The 23,234-nt window shown below is 38.4% G+C and overlaps 1 protein-coding gene across 1 annotated transcript in view; it reads left to right on the top strand.

The window, feature by feature from the left end:
- The window catches only part of cdh12b (cadherin 12b), a 235,316-nt gene that overhangs the window by 174,733 nt on the left and 37,349 nt on the right, over positions 1-23,234 (top strand). The gene's annotated exons all lie outside the window — the stretch shown is intronic.

Genomic DNA, 23,234 nt, shown 5'->3' with positions numbered 1-23,234 from the left:
GAAGGGGGTCCCTCATAAAGGTTCATCATATTTGGGGGTCCATGGCGTCATAAAGTTTGAAAACCCCTGTCTTAAATAACCAAGGAAAGTTTTCCCAATAATTTTGAGATGCTGCTTACTGCAGAGCCAATGGGTGTAGTTTGACATCCCGCCCCCCTCCTCTGGACATAATGGGTGTAGCTTAACATCCAGCTATTAGGTGTGTTCGACATCGGCTGCGGCTGGATGCAACTGATCGGCGAGAGTAGCCGTGTGCAGGCGGGGAGGAGCTGCAAACACAGACGTGAAGTCGGACACTTTCTGCTTCCCGCGATGACGCTCGCGCTGTGTTTGCACACGTTATCAGCTGAAGTGAAATAAATGCAATATTTGGCAATACACAGATGTTTCAGAGACATTATTGTCATGTAATACTTCATGTACTGCTGAATACAGCGTGTGTTTGTACAAGAATAAAGTTCAACATATAAGCCTACACTATATCAATGAAGTGGGGTCTATGTTTTTAATCAGTTCTATTTTGATAAACAGGACAATATAACATCGCGACTACATGAAAGGAGGTTTTACTGTTATAAAAAACAGATTTGTGCGCATTAGTGGAGCTGAAGCTTTTAGAATAAACACGAAACACACGTGATCGCTGTCATGCGGTGAATCTGGCCAATCGTAACAGCTGTGTCGTCATCAGAGCCCCTGCAGCCTCGAGCAGCTGCTTTGGAGAAACTGCACCGGCTGTATTCGCCGGCTGCTCTCGAATCGCTCTCGCGGCACTTTGTTGACATACATCACTGTCACGTGGCGTCGGCACTGCCTCAAGTCTGACAACATTTCAATTTCAAGTCAGCCGCCGATCGGTCTGCGCATCGCTGGGTGAAGTCGAACAAGCCTATTTATAACATCCAGCTCTCATGACATAATGGGTGTAGCTTTACATCCAGCTCCCCCTGTCTGGACATAATGGGTGGAGCTTAACATCCAGCTCCCCCTCTCTGGACATAATGGGTGGAGCTTAACATCCAGCTCCCCCTCTCTGGACATAATAGGTGGAGCTTGACATTCAGCTCCCCCTCTCTGGACATAATGGATGTAGCTTAACATCCAGCTTAGGGGTGGGCGATTTTAAATATCGAGATATTTTTTCAACACGATATGGATTTTGACATATCGTATATATCGATATTTTGTTTATATTCAATTCTGATTCCGCCACTTTGCTTGTTTGCGTTCTCTGTGCTGTGCTCGCCCCCCACCTCCTTGCTTTTATTACCCCTCCCCTCGCGTGTCTCATTGAACATGGCGGCGTCCGCAACCAGCCCGGAGGCTACAGAACTCGTCTTAAAAAAAAAGGACAACTGGCTCCATTATATGGAGATACTTCGGCGTCGGACGAACAGCAGACAGATGTCTACTGCCATGAATGGCGACAGTTGGTTCTCAAACACTTGATCCAAAATACAGTTTACCTAGTCGGCATTACTTTGCGAGACAAGAACTCCCGCGACTGTACACTACAGAGAGAGAGAAAGGCTTAAGTAATGCGCGCGCACTAAAAGCCTGTCAAACAAAAGTGATTACTGGACTAAATCGTACTAATAATGTCAAATACACACAAGGTTAACATAAACACAGTCGGTTATGTCTAAAGTGAAAGTAAAATGGCGTGTGTGTGTATATTAGATGCTTGCAAGTCTTATATTGACAGCAGGGCAGCCGAGTGAACACGCCGTCCTTAAAGGGACAGTTCACCTCTAAAATGATGTCATTATTTACTCACTCTAATGTTGTTGCAAACCTGTATTCATTTCCTCTGTTGAATACCAGACAGTTGATGATAGCGATTTTCATCCATATTATTATTTCCTACAATGGGGACCAGCAACTGTTTGGTTTCCAATATTCTTAAAAATATGTCCAACAGAAGAAAGAACTTTATTCAGGTTTAAAACAACTTGAGCGCGAGTAATCAATGACAGAATTTTCATTTTTGAGTGAACTGTCCCTTTAATGTTAATACAACAACAAAAGACAAAGAGAAAATCACTCATTGCTCTTGACTGAATAACTAATACAGTAGCTTTAATAAGAATCAATGTATATTTTATAGTGAAGTCTATGTGGTGTTTTATTTTTACATTTATTCATTCAATTTCATACTTAAATACTGCTGTACAGCTCTGAGCTGCCAGTGTAAATCTTTATATATATTTATTTTATATTATACAGTACACTAGGAATGTGTACAAGGTTTTTTAAAAGTAAAGTTTTAAGTTTAAGTAAGGTTTTTCAAGTCTTTTAAGTAAAATAAAGAAAGCAATAAAAAATAAAAAATAAAAATAGTATTTTTTCCTCCTTAAGCTCTTGCTGTTCGGCTAAGAATAGAATAGCAAAAATCTGTTGTGACTAGCCATCAGAACCGAACCAAACCGAAAACCGTGGTAAAAAAACCGAGGTATGTATTGAACCGTTGACTTACTGTATTGTTGCATCCCTACTTTGTTCCTACATGAACTGCCTACCTCTTTGCTCTTTGCACTTTGCATATTTGTTTTTGCAGTAGTTTTTGGGGGGTTATTTTTCCGGTAAAGATATCGAGATATATATCGTATATCGAGATATAGCAAAATATATTGAGATATAATTTTTGCTCCATATCGCCCAGCCCTAATCCAGCTCCCCCTCTCTGGGCATAATGGCCCTCATTTATCAAAAGTGCGTACACCAAATTTCCAGCATACACCCAAAACCAGTTAGTGCGAAAATGCGCAGAAAAACAATTCCTAACACCACAAAACGCACTGACAACGATATGCTATATTATGACCCACTGTGAAAACAACAACAACAACAACTAAAGCCCTATTTGCACGGGATAAGTAGGCTATTATCTGGGGACCTCGTGTGATTTAGAAATTACTCCCCCACATCTGAATTTTGCGTGGCGCATTCGCACGGGATAAGCTGTGATTTTACTCTAATTTATTGACTTATCTCCCGGATATGATGTAAAGACTTGAAAATGTTTTTTCGTTATAGATATAGCTGTATGAAATTATAAACAGTCGTATCAATATCATTTTGATTGTTTTATAGTAATAAAAATAATTTCGTTCAGTTAGAGAACAGATGCAATTAAAAACGTAACTGAGCAATAATAACAATATACGACGGAAGATTCAGTTTCAAAGCTAAATGTAAAAGTGCCCATTTAAACGAGTTGTCATTGTACTGTTCTGTTTTTGTGTTTTTCATTAAGAATAATATTAAACACACCATTCAAGCAATTTACTCCCAAATTGGTGCTCATTCTAAAGTGAAAGTAGTATAATCTGCGCGGCCGCACGGGAATTCATAACGGTGCGCATTATATGCAGCCTAGCTCCATTCTTCGTGAAAGATAAAGATAGAAATGCGCACAGGAAACAAAAACCTTGCAAAAATTATATACGATCCGCCTAATCCCGGCCAAATCACAGAGATGCCGATTAGCGCGGGACTAATGTTATCACAGGACCTCAGTTTTTGGCGAAATATGGTAGGTAATTTGCGGGGGAAATTTTTACTTTACAAATTACAGACATGGCCGATTCGCACGGGATTAAGATCACAGACATTCTCTGCAATTATTACAAATCACCAGAGGTCCCCACATTTACTAATCCCGTGCGAATAGGGAAGTAATTATAAACTTCAGTGTTTATTTTTGTGCAACATGGACTTCAATGTTTAATTTGTGAGACTTTACCAAAGCATTTGATTTGTAGGCATATGTATTATATGACGTTTCAGGCCCGGCAGCTGCGCACGGACTGGGACTGAAAATAATTCAGACTGACAAAATAATAAAACTGACATTCTTCTTCTTTTAAATGATAATAAAATAAATAATAATAATAACGACATTCTTCTTCTAAATAACAATAAGCGTCATTAATAATACAAATAATAATAAGAAGAAGAAGAATCTTACAAATTGTCATGCAATTATATTAATGTGAATGAATGGTACTCCACATCACATCATCATCACTATTGTACACCCCAATACATGTGAAATTAAATGCTAATTATTTCAAAACACGTGCTGTAAAATAATGAATTGTGATAGGTAATTTCTCATCCAAACAGCTATTTAAACTGGATTTCCTCCGTACACCTTTTTGTGGGCGCCTTTAATCCCACTCTTTAAACTCCCAAATAAAACAATTTAGTTTTTTTTTTTTCCACTTCCCTGGTGATGGTCTCGATCTCCACGTCAGAGAAGTTTCGCTTCTTTGCCGTCTTCCGTGTGTCCATGGCGTAAAATGAGGGCGTGGGGGAGGCAGAGACTTGAATATATAGGGGCGTGTTATTCCAATGACGATCGTTTTCAGCCGCGGCATTTATCAAGGGCAGGTTTTGCGTACACCTGGATTTCAGAGGTGCGCACAGCTTCATAAATCAGGCGGTGAGAGGAGTGTAAGCTTAATCTTACGCCAACATATACGTCCGTTTCTACGCAAGATTGATAAATGAGTTCCACTGGGTGTAGCTTAACATCCAGCTCCCCCTCTCATGACATAATGGGTGTAGCTTGACATCCAGCTCCCCCTCTCTGGACATAATGGGTGTAGCTTGACATCCAGCTCCCCCTCTCTGGACATAATGGGTGTAGCTTGACATCCATCTCCCCCTCTCTGGACATAATGGGTGGAGCTTGACATACAGCTCCCCCTGTCTGGACATAAAGGGTGGAGCTTGACATACAGCTTCCTCTCTCTGGACATAATGGGTGTAGCTTGACATCCAGCTCCCCCTCTCTGGACATAATGGGTGGAGCTTGACATACAGCTCCCCCTGTCTGGACATAAAGGGTGGAGCTTGACATACAGCTTCCTCTCTCTGGACATAATGGGTGTAGCTTAACATCCAGCTCCCCCTCTCTGGACATAATGGGTGGACCTTAACATCCAGCTCCCCCTCTCTGGACATAATGGGTGGAGCTTGACATACAGCTCCCCCTGTCTGGACATAATCGGTGGAGCTTGCCATCCAGCTCCCCACACCCACACCCGAACCCTACCCATAACCCTATTGCTAAACCTAACCTTATACTTATTCAGGTCAATCTCCACCCGCCAGTTCCACAGAGGTGGAGCTGGACTGAATCATCAGTATTGAATCGACTGAAACAGACACAGGCTGAATCCAGAACCATATGCTACTATTATTTTTACAATATCTTTCCATGGCAGAAATAGTAGTAAGCTTGTATGTGGTTCCAAATTCAGCAACTACATCTATTCACTTCTAAGGTGCTATTTTCCTTGTAAGCTGAAGACTATAGTGATATTTGGCTGAATGGTGCACTATGCTGGCCGACTGAATGAGATGTATGTATGTGTGTGTGTGTGTTTCTGTGTTGAGAGAATCATCAAGGCTTAAGGATTCTGAGTGATTACCTGCTCTACTGTCAGCTTGAACATGGGCAGCACAGGAGATCATGAAAATGTTTAGACAACCTCTAAAGTAGCGATTAAAGCAAACAATGGGCCCTACCGATCCCTCTACAATCGTGCGTAACATCCCTATTTACAATTCCTCAAATAAACACTCAGCGACACAATAATGAGCATACACATGATTATATGCGTGTACACAGACACGCGCGCACACACACACACATGCAATCACATATTCCCTTATCTTCGGTTCTCCTCAAAGGAAGCTCTTGTCAGATTAAAATGCTTTGTGAATTGTAGTGTATTTGTGTGTCTGTTAGCGAGTGTGCATGAAATGAGTGTTTTGTGAAAGCGGTAATTGAAATACTAAATGTAGAGAAGGGGATTTGATGCTACAGACCCCACACATTTACTTTTAGGGGAGACTGGGGCTAGTTGTCACCGTTTTTTGTGAAAATTTCTCAGGAAAGTTTTTTTTTGTCACAACAAAAATATGCTATCATGGATGGATGGGTGGGTGGGTGCCTTTCTATTCAGATTTTCTTAAAAAACTGTTTACTAGTTATTTCTGAAGGATTGTGTGACAATAAACACTGGAGTAATTATTTTATTGTATGTTTGATCAAATAAATGCAGCCATGGTGAGCAAGAGAGTTCTTTCAAAAACAAATCTTACCGACCCCAATCTTTTTTATGCTTTTGTGTACACACAAAATGATACGTACATATATACATAACCAAACAGTCAGATATAACCACTTTGGGAGCCTTACGTTTCACACCAGTCAGCATTCTGTGCGATGTGTGAAGGAACAACAGCCCCGAATTCCCAGTAAGTGGGTCAGCTCATGATTAGTCATCAAAAACAAATGATGTTCGTTTCTCCCATTAGTAAACAAAAGCAATTATTCTTTTAAGTTGTGAGAAAAGTCTGATCCCACAGGATCTCACCGTCTCCCACTCCCTCAGAGTAGGCACCACAACGCAGAATGCAGGCCTCCTAATTATCACATGGTTCACTTAAACAAAGAAACAATGACAAAATATTGACGATGATCTGAGCTGCAGAGAGGCTAACAAAACATGACAAGAAAAGGTGTGAGGCGGAATGTCAACACAACAATAAATGCTGCTGTTCAATTGCCACATGCAAACGTGACTTCTGAAAGTCAGGCGCAGGCTGATAGGCCTTCAGTCTAATGACTCATTCCTGCAGTGTCCTACTCTGTCAGAGTTTCTCATCCCCCATTAAGTATGCCATTAATGTGCTGTTTGATCTATAAATCAGCTGAGAGTGTTCAAACTGCCACAGTCACTGGGTTTTTAATGGCTCACCACTTCCGTGATAAAAAAGTAATAGCATATTCACCTGATTTGAGATCATTTGGCAAGGAGGAAAGTCTTGCATGCGAAAATCTCATTGGATGGCCTTGTTTGCCCATGTTTATTCCACATTTTCTCCATGTGTTTTGTTTGGGAACAGGAGCTGTAGGTTTCTAACAGGAGTAAGCAGTGCCACCTATGGGTGACTCCTGATTGAGATACTGGTAAAGTAAATAATAAGGGCAACGTTCAGAAGGGAATACTAGCTTACTTCTTACTACACATCCACCGTACACTGGTTATTAATTATTAAAAAGTGTGTGAAACAGAATGCATTATGCAATTATAAAGATTTCAAACAGTAGTTTGCAACAGTTTTGTCACATGACCTCAATACGTTTTTCACATGACCTTGTCACATTCAGTTTGTCTGGTTTTGCCATAAACACCATAAAACATCATTAGAAGAAGAAGAAGAAGAAACACTTTGTCTGGTTAGCTTTGGTAAATATCTTGTTTCTCCATTAGAACATTGTACATAATGTGAGTAGAAGTTTTGAGGGCACTTAAAAGTGTGAAATGAACAGGTACACACAGAGAAAAAGGGGGTCAAAATTGTACCTTTAGGGGTACAATAGCTTGTCACTGGGGCAGTTGCCTTAAAAATACATATTTGTACCTGTTTTACTCCTAGAAGTTGCATATTAGTACCTTAGAGAGTACAAATACATACTGTAGCGCTGACACATTTATTTAGTTTATTCTCCATTATGAATATGTTTACTTGATTCACCTGCTGTTGGGAGGAGGTGTCTGGGAGGGAAATAGTGAAGGTTGAGTGGCGGTAAGCTGTGAGTTAGTCTCAATCTCTCTGGCGTTTTGTTTATGTTGGGAAAGTTAAGACACCTCCTGATACCCGTGTTTTAGGTTGTATACATTCAGGAAATAAACCACAGCCCGTTGGGTGTTTGAATACCGGTGTTTGAATACCGGATTCTAGCCTCCTGTCTGCTATTTACTCGTTTGCACGATGTCGGTGCTACTATGAACCTTTTTGTGGTAAAAAAAAAAGGTACAAATATGCCCCAGTGACTAGCTGTTGTACCCCTAAAGATACAATTTTGACACCTTTTTTATCTGTGTGTAAGTACGTATTGTGAATAAGTACTTTCTTTGTGACCACTGAAAAAAAATGTGTTCTATATGTGAACGTGTGTGTGGTACATAGACTGAAAAAAATGGACGACACGTCTTCACTCTCATCCGTTGAAGTAAGTGAAGCCGCCAGTGTCCAAATAGTAGTAAGCGTGAAGTGAAGCTGCGATATCAAGGTCACGCCCAAACTTCCCCCGAATCAACAACTTTTTGGGAAATAAACAGGAAATGTAGAATTTTAAATTAAAGCACCAATCTCCTCCTGAAGTTCCCGAAAAATGTCCATTGGTGCCTCAGTGACTACTTCGCTCAGAGAAGCAATCTCAGGATTCTCAGCTGTCAATCATAACGTCACACCCCCCATTTTTATAGCATCAAATAACTAATTAAAACCAAACTTATTTAAAGAACAAACACAACTAACATCAGTGTGATAGAAACTGCCTAAAATGAAAGAAATTATTTGAAGTGTAATTTGGTTTAGTTTGTCTATGTCCCATTACATTTTATGTAGAGGGCGGGGTTTATGAGCTATACTGCATCACATGGGGGCGATCGAGACGCTTTGGCTTCACTTTTCAGGACTCGTATGGCACAGTTGGTGTGGTATGAATTCACCATGTTGTCATTATCATGTGACCTACTATCAGAATAGAGTGAAACATTTTGTACATTTTATAGGCCAAAACATAGAAACGAGTTAGCATTTTAACACTTCCGGTTCCCTTGTCCCAAAGTAAATGTTTTTTTGTTTTGTTTTTTAATAGAGACAGAGCACATTTAGGTCACACCCACAATCCGGGGCAAACCGACGCTCTCCATTGACTTTGTATTGCATGAAGCGGCCTTCTTGTCATTTCGGACTTATAACAAAAAGCAGACCAATGTCTAAAAGCTGTTATGTGACAGGGTGTACAGCAAACAAGCTAAAAAACACAGAACTAAGTTTTTATAAGCTGTCGACCCAAAAAAACGACCGTTTAAGGAGACAAAAGTGGATACAAGCAATAAGACGTGACGCATCAGCAGGAAGAATGGGTACATTTTGGGATCTTGACACTCAGTATGCCTAAGTGTGCAGTAAACATTTTGTCACTGTTAAGTCAAATACCCAAATGTCAGTTTTATATTTCCTGTCGCTGATTACGTTCCCCTCCAATGGGTGTAGTTCTCAGTGTAATATAACATGTCGCACTCTGTCTCAATTGCCTGTATCCACTTTTTTTGTCCTTAAATGCTCATTTTTTGGGTCAACAGCTTATGAAAACTTCTGGGGTTTTGGTTCTGGGTTTTTTAGCTTGTTTGCTGTACACCTGAAATAAGGTCTGTGGTGAACACAAGCTCAAGATATTTTCATTTTTTATCCTCCAACATAAAATACATCAGTATTACCCCACTCGTGATATTTTTTTAAAGCTGTTACGTGTCTAGAAAAAGGCAGTTGCTAACAAGTGCCTAAATGGGACTACAGAGGCTGTCAGGGAAGCAAGCTCAGTTTGGTTTTATAGTCTCATTATGCTTATAATTGTACTCTTATAAGCTAGTCGTTCTGGGAAAATGTTTTGAGATAAAAACCGAAAGAGTCATACGCTTAGTGATGGTGACATTTATGTTGAGCGACCGTGGTGTAGTCCGTTCACAGCCTACTTTTAGCTTTTTACTTCTGGCAACTTTGTTTGTCACAAAGCTTGTTTTTTTTTTTGCGATAATCCAAAAGCCTATGGGAAAATCCTATTGTTTTTTTTTTTAGGGAAGCAGTGCGATGCTAACTACCGGTTGGCCTACAAAGTGACGTCATCCCTGCACCACTCTATTTACGTCACTTCAATGCCATTCACAAATCCTCTCCCGTGGGCTCTTGGTATCGCATAGTATCAGTCTTTTGTCACATACTTTTTTCACCTACTATATCGTAGGGAAGGATGCGATTTCAGACGCAGCCGGAATGTCAAATCAAGCGCATTGTTTTGTGGGATATAGTATTCCATGCATATGGAAAATAGGTCATTCATGTGGAAAATTATCATACAGTGCACAGTATACATTGTATATTCTGCAGAAATAGTATGCTACTATGCTATTTCAAACCAAGAAGAATTTGGAAGCAGAAAGACCTTGTTAATCATTGTTATGTGAATGACATGACAGACAAGTGCAGTGACAAAGATCTGATGATGTATACTTGATAATATTTTATAATATATATCAAAGACTTCACAGATGTGTGTGTGTGTGTGTGTGTGTGTGTGCGTACAAGTAGGAATGTCAGCATGCACACCATGTGGTAAAAAAAGAGGATATAAAAAAACTTTAGCTGAGAGCAGCACTCTGAGGGTGAGGATGTGTTAGCGGTGTGTTTGTGTCAGTGCTATGAACTGAGGTTATTAGAGGGAATATTTTATACAGCCAAATGTCAAGAATCTAGAAACCAAAGGTGTGTTATGACACTACTTGTGTGCCTGCGGATATATGCATCAAACCAGGTGCGCAATATACCTTTGTTATGCCCTAGTTTTGTGTGTATGTCTGAATTTACCTTTTTGAAAAACCCCAAAGATCACGTTTCGTCTTTCTTTACTATGATGAGATAACCCCATGTCAATGAAGACATCTCAGCTACAAAATGAATTATCGACATAGAAAACTCATTTTAGCAGTTAAGGGCTCTGCATGCTTTGCTGGTTCTAAATAGATGGCTGTATGCACCTCCAAACCCTGCTGTGGTTGGAATAGACCATACTATTTATTTCCAGCCAGTTCTGCTCAATGCAGAACACACACTGCTGTGTTTACCTCCAATGATCGTTCAGTATCAAAACAATGTCAAGTTTGATGTATTAGCCAATACTTGTGGAACAGTGTTGTGAGATACAGTTTATGAGTTTGGCTGTGTGGTTGCATGCCAGTTTAAGAGATTCTGCTACTGATTCGGTAAAACGCATTACGGCAACATATTCAGTAATATCAAGGGCAGTTCCCTTTAAGGTTCTCAACTAGTGGGTCATGAACCGAAAATGGGACACGGGGACAAACCACAAGAAAAATAAACATGCTTTGGTAAATCATAATTATGACTTAATTGTGGCAACATATTCAATAATTTCAAGGGCAGTTCCCTTTAAGGTTCTCAGTTAGTGGGTCATGAACCGAAAATGGGACAAAACAAAACAAATCATAATTATGATGTAATTTATGACAAAAAAGTAATGAGATAATTGAGAGAGGAAGTCAAAACCCAGAGATGCTGAATCATAATCATATAAGATAAAAAGACAAAACTATGAGATGCTAATTTATAATAATGAGATAAATTCAAAAGTATGACAAAATGTCAAATGATGTAATTTCAGTTTTTATCTGATAATTATGACTTCTCGCCCTATTTTAATGATCTGAGCACATGGTCTGAAGCACATGGCGCAGGTGCACTTAGAGCGTGTTTGAATCCACTTTTGCTAGTTTAACGACAGAAAAAGCGGTCTGCGCCAGGCGCATGGTCCAAAAGGGTTGTACCTAGTCTCTTAATGAGTCATGGGAGGGTTTTGGGAGTAGCGTGCAATAAACCAATCAGAGTGTCATCTCCCATTCCCTTTAAAAGCCAGTTGCGCTTGCACCATGGCGGATTTGCTATTTACATGGCGGAACATGAATTTTCATGGATTTGAGAGTGGAAAGACTGAACGTTTCTCCAGAAATGAATTTTTATTTTTAATATTTAAAAAATGTAGTGTGCTGCACCCTGTGTGTGTAATAAAGTGCATTGCACCCTGTGTGTGTAATAAGCAGAGTGTATGTGTGTTGTGCACCCGCCTATTACTAACACGTCCTTTAAATACAAACAAATCCTGCACTTTTGACTTTAGACCAGGTTTTTGTTGGTCAATGGCGCAGTCATTTTCAGTTGCCTCAAAATAGCAACGTACCAAAAATATGCCTCCACGTTTTCAGACCAGCACGCCCATGGGTGAACGTGAGTGCATTTGCTATTTAAACAACGTGACGCTGAACGTGACGCTGCCGTCGCATTGCACCGGGTGTATGATAGGGCCCTTGGTATGTCATAATTTCAATTCTTTATCTTTATATTTATAATTTTTGTTTTTTTCCTTATATAGCAAAATGGACTTCCATACAGGTCATACTATGTTTAATGTTAATAACATAATGCAACCGTATATAATCATGTGTAGTTGTGCTCATCAATGTTTAGAATGTTGTTTCAATGTTTTGTTTGCTCATGCACTCAATCAAATCAAACGTTCGTCTGTAACTCAGTAGACACTTAAATTATTAATTTAACATGTATTATTAATGCATTTACTTCAGTATGATAAACAATTTTGGTGCTGTGTTGGGTCGCCCCTTCATGTCCAATGTAAGTCCTGACGCAAAACCATTTAAGAATCACCGGCTAAACGTCTAGTCAAAGGCACCATGCTGATATTCTCCAAATACTTTTATCTTCCAACCTACAATCTTTGTAATTCCAGCTAAGAGGCTTAGAGGAATATTAAGGTTACTTTCAATGTAATGTCTAGGCGTTGCATTTGTGGCATACTGCTGATTTCCAAAGACAATCATTTTGACTTGTCCCTCAGTTTTTAATAATGCATGAGAAACAAGAAACAAGCTTCCATTCTGGATGTGTTATTGTAAATATGTATGCGTTCTGTTTATTTCTATTGACTTTGGTTATCAACAGCATGGTTACTGGTTACCAAATGTACACTCTTGAATAAAAATCCTGTTAAGTTTCGTGTAGCGTATTTTGTTGTATTTCAAGCTACTATAGTCAAAAGTAGCATCTCTAAATGGGCATTCGGTTAATTACTATCCAAAGCAATGTATTATATTTGTCCTTGTTTTCAAATCATTTCAGTCTATTTTCTTCAGAAGGATGATGCCTTTCCATATTGTACCTCGCTGACACATTTTGTTGTTGCTTGCCAGAGTAATTCAGAATATAAAGCAAATTAAGTCAGCAAAAGATTCATAACAGTATAATTTTAGAACTGCACAACTGCAGTTTCCAGTACTCTCTAAAGTCGTTCACTTGCCGAGTGGACTTTTTTGGGGGCGAGCTGTGTCTTTGTGTCAATACAAATTATCTACTGTGCAGTTTCGGTAATAAAATAAATTAGCTCTCATCCACCCAGATCAGCGGTAGATGCAGACAGGTCCTTTACCTCAGAAAGACGTCCTGGCCATTTTTTTGCATTGCTAGTAATTAAGCATTATTCTGACAAAATACAATATATAATTGTCTTTTTCTTCTTCTTCATCAAAGCCTCTTATTTTCCAGGAAGAATCTTACTGTTGTTGTTTTCTCTGGCACTGAAAAGTGTCATTGTTTTGTTGTTGTTTATAATTAGTATGCACAAGGTGCAAATATAAGTAGGCCAGAATTTTAACTCTTTCCCTGCCAGCATTTTATTGAAAAGTTGCCAGCCACCGGCACCATTTTTTATCATTTTCACACATTTTTTATGGCCCCTAGAATGTTTTGTTGTATGAATATCTGAACATACATGTGACCCTGGACCACAAAACCAGTAATAAGGGTAAAAAAAAAATGTAAATTGAGATTTTTACATAACTTGAAAGCGTTATGCTTTCCATTGATGTATGGTTTGTTAGGATAGGGCAAGGCAGAGATACTATTTTAAAATCTGAGGATGCAAAAAAATCGAAATATTGAGAAAATCACCTTTAAAGTTGTCCAAATTAAGTTATTAGCAATGCATATTACTACTAATAATACATTTTTGATATGTTTACGGTAGGAATTTTACTAAATATCTTCATGGAACATTTTCTTTACTTAATATCCTAATAATTTTTGGCATACAAAAAAAAGCGATAAATTTGACCCGTACAATTTGTAGGCTATTTGACTGGTTTTGTGGTCCAGGGTCACACATATGCTCAGATATTCATACAACAAAATATTCTAGGGGCCATAAAAAATGTGTGAAAATGATCAAAAAATTACGTTTTGTCATGTCTGCACCTGTTCTCGTTAGTCCCTGATTAGTTAATCTTTCTTCACTTGTGCCTGTTTAGTTCCCTCATTCACCCTGTGTATTTATACTCCCTGTTCTGTTCAGTTCTTCGTTGGTTATTGTTTGTGTGAACGTGTCCTGAACCTTCTCTGTTTGTTATTTGGATTAAAGACTTTTGTTATCATCATCTCCTTCGTTGTGCACTCTCTACAGCCACCAACACATTACAATATGCTGTTTAATGTTGATGATCGCGTTATTTTACATATGCATATAATTACATATGCCATCGCTTGTTTCTGCATCTTTTTCACCTGTGTTTTGATCAGGAGATTCTGTACTCTTTCAGAATATATGTAATAGCGCCCCCTACTGTATAACAGTGAAAACAAAGAAAGCCGGTAATTTCCATCAATGGCAGGGAAAGAGTTAAAATAGAAAGGAGTCTTTCTGTTTTTACTGTATTTTTTTTATCAAATAAAAGCTCTTGGTGAGCATAAGAGACTTCTTTCAAAAATAAAAATCCTATCGACCCCAAACTTTTTAACAGTAGTGTACACAGTAGTATCTGGAAAATAGTTTGTAATAATGCTCTAAAAATGTATACCACTTCCTAGATAATAATGCTATTAGAACCTAGATTTGATTTGTTAAAGGATAGACATTTTTTATTAAAACATTCTCAAGAAAATACAAAAATGTTTATAAACATTTTAATTTGAATATTAATACAGTTACAATTGATCAATATCATAAGTTAGCTCAGTATGGAAGCTTGTTTACACCACGAAAAAAAAAAAAAATTATCTCACAATTCTGACTTGTTTCTTGTGTATATCACGCAATTCAGAGAAAAAAGTCAGAATTTGAAGATGTTAACTCGCAATTGCGAGAAAAAAAAGTCTGAATTGTGAGATAAAAAGTAGCTTTTTATTTTTTAGTGGCGGAAAAAAGATTCCATAGTGCAGCACCCATGATCAAATAGTAATATCTATTCTAGCCAAATTATTTAAAATGTTAAGTATGTTCACTTAAATGTGATATTGTGATAATTTTTTTTTCAGTATATTTATACATAATATGGACATATCTACTGCATAGTAGGAATGACAGGTGGCAGGCAGAGCTACAATAAGTCTGTACTGCCACTTGTCATTGACAAGAAGTGTATTTATACGTACTATGCGTCCATTTGAATTCCAGTCTTTAAAAGAGGATGAGAAAAGTTGTTAGTGTATACTGTTCCCAACACAAACAAATCCAACTCTTATTAAAAATGCATCATCCTGCATCCTGCGTCCTAAAGAGGAAAGTGAACAAGTGAGCCAGCGAGCGTCTGATGGGCTCAGGCTGAAAAAAAGTATTTTCATGAAAACTCTGAGCTGTTTCACAGGCCAAGGCTAACAGGCGCACTGTAACAACAACAAGAAGAGCACTTTTTCCGGGTGCTTCACATTGTAATCTTATTTAGATGAAGGCAAACTGCATTACACTATACGAAAAACTGTGAGCGGGTTCTGCATACTAATAGGAGGGTGTATTGATATCGTGCCGAGAAGCCCTGGGGATTAAAGGGCTGACTTTAATAATAGCTATTGATTTCACAAAGATCTTCTTGAGTAAGAATAGAATAATGCAGTATTTGGCTGTGTGGGCAAAATGTCTGCTAGAGCTCCTATTGGTTAGCAAGAATAAGCACAGATCCCGAACGCTAATGGAAATAAAAACGAACTTTACTTCAAAGTGCTCTCACATCTACACCATGAGTTGCAGCAGAAATTCTCCAGAGGACGGTGACGGCGCGTTCTAAAAGCCCCTTAATGTTTTAGAAATAATCATGAAGAGAATGCTAATGGCAGACGTATTTACATTGCATCGAACTGCTCAGAGCATCTGCACCTACACAATGGATGTTGTTTGTTTCAGGATCAGGTGCGCAATTATTCAATTCCCACGACTGGCATTGACGGCTTGGGCTGCGATCATCTGGATTTCTCTGCTGGCACTCACGCCAGTGCAAGGAGGGAGCGCATTACCATATCAAAGAGTTCAGTGGCATGAAGTGCCGAATTTAAAGTGTCTTTTGTTCTGGTAACGTTCGAGTGTCAGTACACGCAGATACGGAAATGGGTATTTCCTTCACGTACACGTATACACGTACTGCCTGAACTACTAACACCTTTCCTGAGGCCTTTGATCTACGTGGTGTTGATTAACATTCTTCAAAGCTTTCAGTTTCTCAGACCAAATGTATCTGTTACAAATGCATAAAGCTGAATATACAATACTCTCAGTCTCTTGAGGGAAAATAGGAAATCAAATCGGACTGCTGACAAACGAGGGCTGTTTGTCTTGTTGTTTAAAATGTTTCTCACATTCATAAAATGGACTGTGATTACGTTTTTGTGATTCCGCTGGGGCGCAGGGATAATGTGCCGTTTCATCCGGCCTACCTGAATCCACCGGCCTGCCTACCTGACGGTGTTTGTAGCGTGGTTGCGGCAGTATCTGTGTTTTTGACGGGAAGATTTCGTGGTGTGTTGGCCATCATCATCAAGTGTTCCCATTTCCCGCTTGGGTCCTGGCATTTGCACTCGTTTGGCATTCGAGATGCAGTTCGACGGGGGTTGCTTGAAGTACCCACTGCATTAGGGACTACTCTGGTTACTTCATTTTTACTCTACTGCTTCTGTTTGGACTGTTGGTGGTCAAATATTCGGACCATATGCATTTCACTCTGATTCCATCAGAGTCTGTGGTGTTTGATGTGTATACTGTATTGTTTCTTATATTTCTCCTGCATTGATGTATTTATTGATTGTAAAGCGCTATGAGGTTGGGAAAAACGCTTACATGTAATGTATTCTTGTGATGGTGAAGCTGGATTTTCAGCATCATTTCACTAGTCTTCAGTGTCACATGATCCTTCAGAAATCATTCTAATGTGCTGATTTGCTGCTCAAGAAACCTTTTTTTATTATTATCAATTGTCATGGTGCAGGCGAAGGAATATGAGCAGAGGATCTAAACTGCAGCAGTTTTAGTTTATTCACAAAAACTAAGCCAAAGAAGGCTATCCAGAAGGCAAAAATCGACGTTGCAGCTTAAAGACAATGCCGGAAAAAGAGAAGAACCAAACTGAAGGCATACATTCATGGTTAAATTAGGAACCAAACAAGACTCAGGTGAACATAATCAATTAACCAATGAGTAAGAAACCAACAACAGGAACAAGGGGAAAGGAAACTAATGCTGCATTCATGGAATGTTGTATTTACCATAATTTCGAGATGACAAAACGAGATGATCAAAGCTGTTCACGTCCTCAGCCTGAGAATTATGCGTTTCTATGGCAACACTATAGGCTTGTTGGACTTCATACAGCGGCTGCACAGACCGATCGGCGGCTGACTTGAAGCAGTGCATTCCGGTTAGAATTTTTTTACGACTTGAGACAGCGCCGATGCCATGTGACTGTGACATATGCCATCAAAACACAGCGAGAGCGATTCGAAAGCAGACAGCTATAGTTCATTCAGCGCAGCTTCTCCTGAGCGGTTGCACGAGCTCTGATAGTGACACAGCTGTTCCACGTTTGGTCGGATTCACCGCATGACAGCGATCATGTGTGCTTTGTGTTTTTCGGACGCCCTCAGTTCCACTAATGCTTTTATTACAGTAAAACTTTAGTCAATATTATATTGTGTCGTTTATCAAAATAAAAACGTAGACCTCACTTCATTGATAGTATGCTTATGTTGAAATTTTTTCTTCGTACAAACAGACACTGTATTAAGCAGTACATAAAGTATTACATGACAATAATGTCTCTGAAACATCTGTTTATTTGACAAATGTTGCATTTATTAAACTTCAGCTGTGATAAAGTATGCAAACATAGCGCAAGTGTCAATACTGGAAGCAGAAAGCTGCACTCTCGCCAATCGGTCACATCCACCCGATGTCGAATACACCTAATATCAACGGCCAAATGAATCTACATTGTTCAGGTGGTATAGCTGTCATGTGGTACAAGTAGGAACGCTCAGAAAATTCCCCATTTACAAGCTCTAATTACGAGGACATGAAAGTTTTTTGTTTTTTTTTTCAAGTTGGAATCTCGTAATTACAGTAGTTATGACCTAGTCTGAACGCACCTTAAAACAAATGAAGGAAACTTGGGAACCAAAGGAAAAACAACATAAGTCCACACACACAGAAGATAACAATTACAGCAATGTTGAAAATAGTTAGTTGTGCTGCCTAATAGTTTTGTGGAAACCATGCTACATTTTTTTCAGGTTATTTGATGAATAGAACATTCATTAAGAACAGCATTAATTTGAAATATAAATATTTTGTAACATTATACATTTATTTACTGTCACTTTGATTAATTCTATGCAGTCTTGCTTCTTTTGAACAGTATCCTGTTAGCACCACCAGAACATTCATGATTCAGTCCCCATTAAAAGGCTTTTATAATGTTCAAATTTATATGATTACAATTTGAATAGACCAGTGGAGGAAAAAGACTATTTATAGCATTACATATTCTGCTGTGGGACCAAATGTCCAATTATAAATAATTTTACATTTCCGAATGTTCCTTGAGCAACATGTTTAACATCTGAAGTGCAATCAAAAATAAGTGCTAAATTGTTATATTTTTTTCTATACAATCAAATGTTTTCATTTCATTTTAACACCTAAGGTTTTCTGCGTGTCCCTTGAGTAATTGTCCTCCCGCAGTGTCCTGATACGGTGACCTTTAATTGAAGATCAATGTTTTGTAATGGCAATACTCACTAGAGGTGACATCCGCCATTAGGTTAAATAATGTTGGAGTGTGTAACTCTTCTGTTTAATGTTGATAGATAATAGTTAATGGAATTGTGATGTGCAAAATACGGTTATTTTGTCAAGACCGTAAGATTTTCTGTCTGATTGTAATGACAAATCAATAGATGGAGCTGGAAATTAGTTTGAAACCGTTGTGTAGTCTCAATTCATTAATTAACTGCCAGATATTCCAGTGTCTATAATGAGTATTTGACACATTATTTTTCTATCTGACCCACATGAAGTCATAGGCAAGGGAAACCAATTCAAGAGGTTACATCCTTTCAGCTGGTTTTGTCCCAGTCCTCATGTACAGTATAATCAGTGAGTAGCTATAAAAATAGCTATACTACTTGCTATACAGCTATACTTCTCATGGTCAATGGTTTAATGTTGACGACAATATAGTTTCCAAGAAAAGTATTTTGTAAAGTAAAGTCTTTGTATTGTGATTCAGTTTCAGCAACAACTAGTGACACACATGAAGAGCCTTTCATTAGTTTTGAGTCACTGTCATTACCCTTCCGGCGTCTTTTCTCTCTTTTTCCCTCTGTCTCGGCGTAAAGTCATTAACTAGGGCCGCCGGGGTGATGTGGCCACTCACACACACTAAAAGGGCAATGATGCTCTTGACATTCTTCTAGGCTAAACCTCCTCACCTCCAATAATCCTGCAGCTTCCGCTGACATTTAATCACCGTTCACGTCCGTCCACCATCAATACCGGACACGGACGGTCAGAGAGACGCCACGTCTGGTTCAACCTTTTCACCTCACCTGTCGTGAAAACTCAAATGGGAATCTATGCACATGGTAATAAGAGCAGGTGTTGGATTGGAAATGTGCATATGGCATAATTGAGTGCTTTTTTCCTATTAGTCATGCTTAAACTACATTACCCGTCAAAAATGTGGAATAAATAACACTTTATATTGTTTTTGAAAAAAGTATTGTGCTCACCAAGGCTGCATTTATTGGTAAAATGGTAACATTGTGAAATATTACAATTTAAAAGAACTGGTTTCTATGGAATCTTGTTTCCACCATTGAATTAAAAAATGTAAAAGACAATTGTGACTTTTTATCTCACAATTCAGACTTTTTTGGCCACAATTGCGAGATATAAACTTGTAATTGTGAGTTATAAAGTCCAATTTTGAGGGGGGAAAAATACTGACTTTTTTCTCAGAATTGCGAGTTTATATCTCACAATTCTGACTTAGCCTATATCTGGAAATTGCGTTATAAAGTCAGAATTGCGAGATATAAAGTCGCAATTCAGAGATATAAAGTCGCAAATGTGAGTTATAAAGTCAGAATTGCGAGATATAAAACTCGCAATTGCGATCTCTCAATTCTGACTTTATAACTTGAGATTCTGACTTCTTTTCTCAGAATTGTGAGATATAAACTTATAAGCAATTGCGAGTATATAATTTCCAATTTGGAGGGGAAAAAATACTTTTTTCTCAGAATTGTAAGTTTATATCTCACAATTCTGACTTAGCCTATATCTCTCAATTGCGTGTTATAAAGTCAGAACTGCGAGATAAAAACTCGCAATTCACCCTTCGCAGGGAGTTTGATTGACAGGCAATCTGACCAATCCTAATCCGCAGAATCTGCCATTTTTGTCCGACAAAGCAGTCAAGAGACTTCGTAGATTAACGTCGGTGGACTTGAACTTGAAAAACTGTGTGTACTGACGTCTTTCCGTGGTTGAAACAACATTCCTTCTGAAGTTCATTCATGTTTATTTGATACTATTAAGGAACTAGAAGGAAGAGATGATCAGTTCATGAGCAGCTTTAACTGAGGCGCTACAGCAACCTGTCACCACACATTAAAGAGCCACAAAACGGTATTTTCCGTTTACATTTCTTTAAAAAATTAAACAATTGTAGAGTTGAGACTTTGTTTCATATTAAAAGCGATGTGTTTTTCACTGCATGAGAACGTGTGTGTGGTGTGAAAGCGCGTCTTGTCGGACATAGCAACAGTAACTAAAGGGGGCGGGTCTTTGTGAACGGTCAATTGTGACCTTATAACTCACATTTGTGACTTGATATCTCACAACTGTGACATAACTCGCAATTGTGACTTTATAACTCTTTTCTCCAGTCTTCAGTGTAACATGATCCTTCAGAAATCCTTCTAATATTCTGATGCTCATTTATTATCAATTATTATTGGTACTCAAATATTAATAATGTTCTTATTATTATATATCAACTGCCATCATTATATTATCAACTGTTCGAAAGCAGTTTTTGCAGCTTAATATTTTTTTTGAAAACTGATACATTCTTTGATTCAAAGAAAGTTCAAAAGCACAGCATTTACTTTTGATGTACTTGCTGAATAAAATTATTAATTTGCTCTTCTTTTTTTCTTACTCAGCCCAAACTTTTGAATGGTAGTGTTTCATGGATTCCACAAAAATATTAGGCAGCAAAAACCACTGAAAATTCAGCTTTGCCATCACAGGAATAAATTACATTTAAAAATATATTAAAATAGAATACAGTTCCTTTAAATTGTAATAACGGTTTACATTATTACTGTTTTTTATCAAATCAAAGCTAAGAGACTACTTAAAAAAATGAATAAATAAATATACCACACTTTTGACCAGTAATGTGATCACTCTAGTTACATTCGGTTCACACATCAGAGGAAAAGACAACTAACACATTCGTCTTCCTTCTCATTATTTGTCATTTTGATGCAGATCATATGCTGTTTTTTTGTCCAGTATGTACGTCTATCAGATATTGCTTTCATACATAATATGGGAATTGAATCTTCTGAGCAAAGAAAATGGTTTGAAATTTGTCTCACTGCAACAAATATGCCATGAAGTCACCACTGGTGCAGAGCTGAGGCAGATGCCGCTTTGTGTCTCTAAACCTCTGTTTTCTACGTATTCATTTTATACCGAAGCAAAGCTGTTATGTGGCCAAATAGTGTACAAGTTTAAATGACCTTGAAAACTCTCTGCGGGAGTATAAATGAAAATATTGTGTCATGGAGAGAAAGTATATCATAAGGCGGCGCAGGGCTTTCTCAGGCGATGCGACTGTGAAGATCCAGCCATAATTCAATATGAGCATCACTAAAGATCCCTTTGAGGGGACCTAAATGGAAAATATCCACATGAAACGGCAGTCAGAGAGCAATTTATAGCTTTTGTTTCAAATTAGAGTTACAAAGGCCCTGCTTTCTGATTGAAACGAGGGATGTGGCATAAAGTCGTCCGGATGGAAATACAGTTTTACTAGCGTTATGCATATTAAAAGAAGATAGAAGTCCTCCATGTGTCCTTTTTTCTGAACACCAAGCGATTTTACTACTTGCAAACTGCCTTTCTGTCATTTTTCCATAGCTTGCGACCTTAATATCAATGCATCTATTGGCCTCTAAAGGCCAAACAGTGCCGTCTCTGAGGGGTACAGAAGGGCAAAGGCTAGTTTGAATAATGAGATAAATATCTTTTGTATACAATGACTAGGGCCCTAATTACTCGTGGGCAACTGTGAGTTTACTTTCCCTGTATTTAAGTAGTTTAGACTTCAGTAATACCAATGCTTCTGTTTTCATGTCAACAAGAACATTAGCTAATTAGCAACTGCAGTTTTTGGAGGTTCACTTTAACTTAATTGGGAATCTAATTAGCACAATTCTATTTAGGAGATGTGGAAACTTTAGCAAGGGCATCTGACACAGACAAATCCCAAACGATTTGGAGTTGCCACTCACCCAAAGTCGAAGTTTTTTCAACCTCTCAGCTTAAAAAAAGTTGTTTGCTTTGGAAGTTTCAGGTGCAAAATACATGTTACTGCCATATAGAGTGCATATGCTGTGTATTTATGGATCTGCGGGTGCCATTCATTTATACCTGTGGTGTTTGTTTTCATCTGAAGATGATCCCGAACGAAATTGCTCATGATGGAAACAGTATACAGGTCAGATATATGATCTTTGTCTCCTTCGCCCTTTCGCTATCTCCCAGAGAGACAGATTGACAGAGACAGAAAGCTGTGATTGTACAATAGCATTGTATGATTTTCATCTCTACATGGGCTGCTTTGATTTAGTGGTGCAAGACCACAATCATCCACACTATCACCTTTTACGGCTGTCGTACTGATGACAGACAATCTTAGACTCAGAAGAACTGAAGTAAGAATTTAAAGATAGATTTCAGCAGAAAATATGGCCCTGATGGGGGAGGGGGAGCAAAATCAGGAGAAAATGCTCAAAGGAGCATGAGCGAACTGTTTTTGGAGTGTGTGTTGTTTGTTTGACATGCCTGAAAGCAATTGTGACAAACTTCCCCAGACATCGACACACTTGAGATCTGAGAAAGGGCCTGCATTCAATATGATCAAAGTGAGCAATTCCAGCTCAAAAAAAAAAAAGATAAAATGCAAATAAATAAATTAAGCCTTAATGTAAGACTTCAATGAGTG

The sequence above is a fragment of the Gobio gobio genome (assembly GCF_949357685.1).
Source record: "Gobio gobio genome assembly, chromosome: 20".
Taxonomy (NCBI): domain Eukaryota; kingdom Metazoa; phylum Chordata; class Actinopteri; order Cypriniformes; family Gobionidae; genus Gobio; species Gobio gobio.
The sequence above is the reverse complement of the archived record's forward strand: the minus strand, read 5'-3'. Positions and strand labels throughout refer to the sequence as shown.